This window comes from Staurois parvus, unplaced genomic scaffold (assembly GCF_062004578.1).
Source record: "Staurois parvus isolate SC_StPar_1 unplaced genomic scaffold, SC_StPar_1.0 ptg000516l, whole genome shotgun sequence".
Classification (NCBI taxonomy): domain Eukaryota; kingdom Metazoa; phylum Chordata; class Amphibia; order Anura; family Ranidae; genus Staurois; species Staurois parvus.
The window spans coordinates 1,024,920-1,032,005 of record NW_028318312.1 but is presented as its reverse complement, the minus strand read 5'-3'; positions in this window follow the sequence as shown (position 1 = coordinate 1,032,005).

Genomic DNA, 7,086 nt, shown 5'->3' with positions numbered 1-7,086 from the left:
ACAAAAAAATGACCCTTTTTCTGCTACTATGAATTATTTGCTAGCCCTATTTAAAATAGTTTTAGACTTGTAATATAAAATATTTTTATTGCTGCACATTACGATTATTATAATGTTGGATTACTGGATGAATGTTGGTTAAAATGGATTACTATCTTCTGTAAAAGATTTGAGCTTTGTTGCTTTGGGCATGGCTTTAAACTGCGATGGACTTAAAAACTAGTTTAATAATATAAATGTAACAGTAATAAGGTAAATGTAAAATGTCTAACATTGTGAAGTGTACTTACTGATATTTTTATTATGATTAGCAGTAGTAGTTTATTTGATATCATAGAACTTATTGCTATTGTTTTAGAATATAGCAAACGTACACACATGTATTAAGTCTATTTCTCTATTTTATTATTTATTATTTTTTGCGCTTTTTGTGTCTTCACAGAACTTAGATTATCCAGCAGATGAAATGTACCTCACTTTCACAGCATGAAGAAACAGGATTTGAAATCAGCTACAGCATTATCCTTCAATTTACGACTGAAAGAGGAAGACAGCAAAATAAAAGGCAGAGTGTTTGTATTTCATTATTATTCTATTTAATTTAGATGACATTTATCTTCTACTATTAGAAAACACAATAACATTTTTCAGTCATTTTCTCTTTTTCTTTAGCACACTTTATAAGTACCATGTGGCCTATTCTCCAGCTCCTTAAAGGGGTTTTAATGACCCTCCATTGACTGTGCTGTAGAGATCAACTTGAATCAATTGTAATACTTTGTGAAAAGAAGGATTAAGCCACAATATACCACAATGGCCTCCAGAAGCATGCCTGCCGAAAAGCAGACCTTACACAGAATATACCCAGCTGTTGATCTGACTAATTCTTTCACGCTTTTCCAATTTTGGAAGTAGACCTTGTTGGCATGAGATTGCCATCCATCTCAGCTTCTTATGAAAAGTCTAATTTGCGGGCCTTTCATTTTCACAGACTACACGAAATGTTGCACCCATTGAAAAAGCATTATGTAGGCTTAATTAAGTCTGGTCACTAACTCTTAGTGCTGTGTCAGTCAATGGGATGTGCAGATGTGCGATGAAATGATGGGGTGATACTGTTGTGGCAAATACAAATCCCAGCCTTAACCCTATTATTTTTGCCTGACAAAGTTATATAGGGTCCCATTGTTCTGTTCAATGCCAGTGTGGTGCACCAGATGGTTACAATGCAAAAGCCTCTTCCTAGGCCGTAACATTTTTTTGGGAAACCTTTTGTGATGAGGAGCATCAATTGAATGATTTGCTTCTCACTCAGATTTCATTGAAAGGATTGAGTCCATGAGCAGGTTTAGAAGCATTGTTGAGTCAAGGGAAGATGGACACCCATGAATGCAAATAAGTGACTACATCCTACTGCTTTAATTGTGTTTGAAGGAGTCACTTCAGAGATCATTTAGCCTGACATTGTTACCCTTATCAAACTCCTCAAAATAGTTTCAATCTGACCGGCTGCTGTGCCTTCTGTTAAGAGGTTTTCCAGCTAAGTGAGCAGTTTTTCACTTTATTCATAGAGCTGTCTGCAATAAAAGTAATTGTTTCTTATAATCAGCGCTGAACCATTGAGCAGGGACAAAAAACAACTAGCTTGTGAATATATGGCTGGACATTAACCCGGGATATCCAACTCTATCATCTGTTCATTATTCTATGGGTGGCCAGTGTTCACCCAATATTCAACAACAGGGAGGGATACTAAGCCCTGGCTGAAGGAGGAGAGTTATAAGACAACCTGGGGTCATTAGTTTGGACGATGCTACGAGGGTATCACAAGTCAACAATCGGCAATCTGTTTATTAGTGATGGATGAACCAAGCCTTTCCATATGTTATCACTTGATAAAATCTGTTTGGCAAAGGTATTTATAATTGCATCCAGATGGAGAATTGATGGATATTTTGTAACGCATATGCTAAGCAATTTTAAGAGTGCCAAAATGTAAAAGGTTAAAGACTTTATTACAAAAGTTTAAAAACAATTCTGTTATTGTCTTGTGACTTGATAAACTAACAGCCTCATCACTCTGTCAACAATTATCATATTTATCAGCAGTAAATATTTTTTGTAAGCCACACATCCCAGAATAATGAAAAGTCACTCATTGTTATCCTGTAGTCATAAGTACATAATCCCTATACACAATTCTAAAAAGCAAATTTAAGAAATACAAAATAAATGTATGCGTATTTCTGCAAAATCAGAGAATCTTGTATGTATTTTTTAATAATTCCTTTATTTAAGCAGTTCTTATGCACAAAACTGACAATCAACCCGCATGAATCAAATAAAAAAAATGAAACATCGCCAACCCAATATCATTTGGTTATGCCATACTAGTGCCCTGAAAACAAAAATATGAATAATATTCAAATATGTATAACAGTAGCTGCCCCTTTAAGTGAATTCCACTTGACCAACAAACCATTCAATTATAACATAATAATGTCTCAAAAATCAATTACAAAACATGCATGTTATAATTGAATGTTTTGTGGTATATGTGAGGTATCATTTAATTGGTGAGCGCACACTTTAATTTTTTTGCATTTATTGGTAAAGTGGAATTCACTTAAAGGGGCAGCTATCGTTATGCATATTTGAATATTATTCAAATTTTTATTTTTGGGGCACTTGTATGGCATAACTGAATGATATTGGGTTGGTGCTGTTTCATCTTTTTGATTTGATTCATACTGGTTGATTGTCTGTTGGTTTTGTGCATAAGAATTGGAGCAACCCAAACAGCTCACTAAGGGGACCTATAACTCCACACCACTGCTCTTCCCACGGTCAGTGTGCGTTCCAAACCCCGGATGTGACGCCAGAGGAACTGGAAATTGCGTTAGAAATGCATTTCGCGGAGATGCGCGTATTCAGGAAGCTTTTGGGTTGGTGCTCCCTGTGCTACCATTATCATGTGAGTGCAATAGTACTTTTTACTATGATTTTAATAAAGAATGTGATAATATTATACACATTAATCAACCAGTATCACAGAGTACTGGGTAGTAGTATAGGGAAATATCATGTCATACAGACCACAAGAAAAAAATCACCTGGACACCAACAGTAGCAAATCGTATTAGGTCAAAAACAGCAGATTATCTAATAAATTAGTATATTAAGAACATTGTGGACAAGCTTGTGGATAAACTCCACAAAAGAAAGCTCAGAAATAAAGAAGGAGAGGATGGAAGCAGACACTAAGATGGAACTTACATTCTGAGACATCATGAGCCACAATAGAATAGAAGGTGTGCTTTCAAAAACTTGTATGAAAACATTTATAACATATATGTGAAAGGGACCAATGAAGGGGCATAAAAGGCATATTAAGATGCCAGCATATAGGGAGTGAGGAGGGGAAGAGATGGAGAGGGAAAAAGGAAGGGAAAGAAGGGTAAGGCAGGGAACAAATGAATTAACAGGAGTACAGATAAGAGTTGAGCACTCTCTCCTGAGGAGAGTGAGAAGTGCCAAGAGGGAGTTACACTCACAGAGGGGGAGTGAGTTCACCCAAATAAGCTTCGGTGAAGACAAAATATTGCCATGGTCTCCTCCAGGTGTCTCAGAAGGTTTCTTCAGTGTTGTGCAAAGTAGCTGTGAGGTTCTCCATGTTCCTAAGTTTGGTCACCTTGGAGAACCAAAGGGAGATAGTAGGAGGATTAACCTCCTTCCAGCGGCGTAGAATGCCGGCTTCTGCAGCACTCAGCAGCTGAATGGTGTATTTCTTGATTGGTCTTCCTGAGAGGTGCAGGAGGTATGCAGCGGGATCATCATGAAGGCCTACAGAGGTAAGTTGTTTAATGATATCAGTCATTCCTTGCCAAAATGATTGAAGCTTTTGACATTGCCAGAAAATGTGGAGTAAAGTGCCACTCTCAGCAACACAGCACCAGCAATCACTGCAAATCTAGGGAAAGATGTGGTGGAGCTTGGTTGGGACCTTATACCATTGGGTGAGAAGTTTGTAATTGGTCTCTTGGACCCTGATAGCCATGGAGGATTTTTTAGCAAAATGTAGAATTTTCTCTCTCTGTGCCATCGTGAAGGACACACCCAACTCTGACTCCCATTTAAAAAGAAAAGATGGAGAGCAGTCAACCCCTGGGCAGACAAGGGATGAGCAAATTAGAGAAAGACTATGGCAAACTGGTTCACCCTTATGGCACAGGATTTCAAAGGTGGTCAGTGTGCGGTTAACACCCGGTGAACACAAAAGCGTTCAGAGGTATGATCGAAGCTGGATGCCTACCCAGAATTAAAGAGTGGGGTCCAGAAGCTGGGTGAGGTCGGTCAAGGTCAGTTTCCTATCTGAGGACAAGATGCTTGTCAAATGAGTGTACACACAGACTTTGAAACTGTGAAATTGCTTGTTATGGAGGCCTGGGGCAAAGTCAGGGATGCTCAAGAAGGGGACCAATGGGGAGGGGGCATGGGAAATAGATGTACTGCAAAATGTTTCCCGAGCAACCCGTAAGGTACTGGTAAGAGTAGGGTGCACTCCAAAATACCTAGGCAAAGGGGCGGCCAACTGAGTGCAGTGCCCTGTGAATCCTCAAGTTCCTTGGCACCCACTGTTTGGCCTCACCATGGCAAAGTCAATTAAGTAAACGTGTAAGACGAGCCGCTTGATAATAAGAGCAGATATCAGGCAAATCCACACCCCTGTAGATGTTAGGTAGAGTCAAAGTGTGAAAAGTAAGGCCTGGATTTCCTGTGAAACCAGATGAAAGCAGGAAACATGGCCCTAACTTCCTGAAGAAGCGCATAGGCAGAGAAATGTGAAGAGCCTGTAACATGGAAAATATGCAAGGCAGCACAGTCATTTTTATAGCACTGCAGCAGCTGAACCAAGTCAGCATGAGTGAGTACCAATGCAATAGGTCATCCCTAATCTTAAGTCAAAGTGGTGTAAAGTTTGCAGCGTAAAGGTCTGAGTGGTCCGGATTGATGTTAGTACCCAGATACCTGATCAAATCATTCACCCACCTGAAAATGAAGAAAGGGCAGAGCTGTTGGATCGCGCTTAAGTCTGAAGAAACATTTAGTGCTGAGGATTTAGCTAGATTATTTATTATTATTAAGTGCGACAGAGCACTGTAGGCATGCAAGATCTGCAACAGGTTAGGATGAACAAAAGTATGACTGAAACCCAGCCTGTTTGCAGTTCAGGAACAGGAGAACAGACTGGCCATTTAAGGCCAGTTTGCAAACCCGCCTGAACCCATGGCTGAAATAGTCAGAAGTCTGTAATTTAGCGATGGTAGCACTACTGCTGCTAAATGACATAACAGATCCATGGAAGTGTTTTGTTGTAAACACTCTGTCAGAGATTCTGAGTGTTCAGGGCATGTGACCTGGTATGGTTCAAGAGGGGAGTGCATGATTTCTGCCCCTTTTTCCTGGCCAGTCAGGCTGCATGCTTGGATAAGGGTCCTGTTGTGAATAATTAGGAGAATCCCATGGCGGGTTTTAGTTTAAATGCTGTGCTGACCCTTTTAGGAGTAAATACACAGTGTGGAATCCTCCTATTAAAAGGTGCTAATCCAGGCATGCAGCCTGGCTGACCAAAAAAGGGCAGAGTACACTCCCAGAAACACAACAGTCTACATGTTCTCAACAGTGGACAGAGTACCTTACAAAGCTTCCCTATCCAAGACAACTTGCTTCCATGTTAATGGGGACAAGTACCTCCTCCCCACATCCTGCACCCTATAGTGCATGTGCAATCTGCAGGAAAACTCATCAGTACCTCTAAACCCCCTTTAGAATAAGGGGCCTCCAGACATTCACACTGGGTGAATGATTAAGGGGTTGTAAATAGTAAATAAAACCACCCAGATAATAAAAAGTCCTTTATTAAAAAAAAAATAAAAACAAAACAAGGTCTTTCAATTTAAATCCAATATTAATCATAATGTCAGCAATATAAATCCATATCAGTCTTGACTCCCACACTATGTTTGTTGTGAGGATTTTAAGATAGCTTTGAATTTGGAAAGCAGCTTGGAAATCAAGTTGCATATGGCCAATTTCTTTTTAATCTATCTATGTATCTAATTATCTCGTACTTTCTTTGTCTATCATATCTGTGTCTATCTACAGATATGTTATACCAAATAAAGAGATATTTATATAAATCTACCTTGATCTGGAATCCAAAGACTACTGTTGTAATTATGCCCTATGCTCATTTCAAAAACACTTTACACTGAACGTGATAACTTACAGGCAGACCTAAAGCACTGTAATTAAAAATCAGTCTGATAGGTTATGACACTTAAGATAAACACAATGTGGTCTCTTTTTACTGTCATGAGATGTAAAATACATAAATGAAGGTCAAAGAATTAGTATAGGAGGGAGAGAACAGGCTTACGTTAGCTAAAACCGATAGCCACTGTTTGAGCTTAAAATAATATGTAAACATTTTTTATTTATTAGACTCCTGCCAAACCAAATCTGTTTTGCAGAGTTCGCCAACAGTACTGTAAAGGAATGGAAAAAAACTGGATAGCAGTTTTCTGATGCCAGCTGAGGTCTGTTATAGTCAACATGAAACGTAGAGAGTAAGAGCTCTGGTATGCCCTCACTCTCAACTCTTTTCAGACATAATTAAAGCATGAATGGTCCTATTTAGGATACATGTTGCCCTGTTGCTGTTCCAAGCACACATCAATGCCCCATGTCCTATCAATCCTGCAGTAACCATGTTATGCAATTATAACAGTGACAATTAAAACCAGAATGTACATAATTAAGAAAAAATAGGAAAATTATAAAATAACCATAGATTTCCTATTCTCTTTGCATTGCTTCCTTTGTGGAAAATATCTGGTGATTGTGCCAGTCTCCCTGTTTACCTATTTAAAAGCTGACCATCCGAGGCGTGTAAGCACATCCATCACAGCTTGGTCAGTTAGCTTCTTTGCATTCTAATTGGGACCACAGCCTGCTTGTACTCTAATGGTCAGACCTGTACTGACATGCCCCCCCTGCACAGCTAATTTTTGGAAAGATCAATGT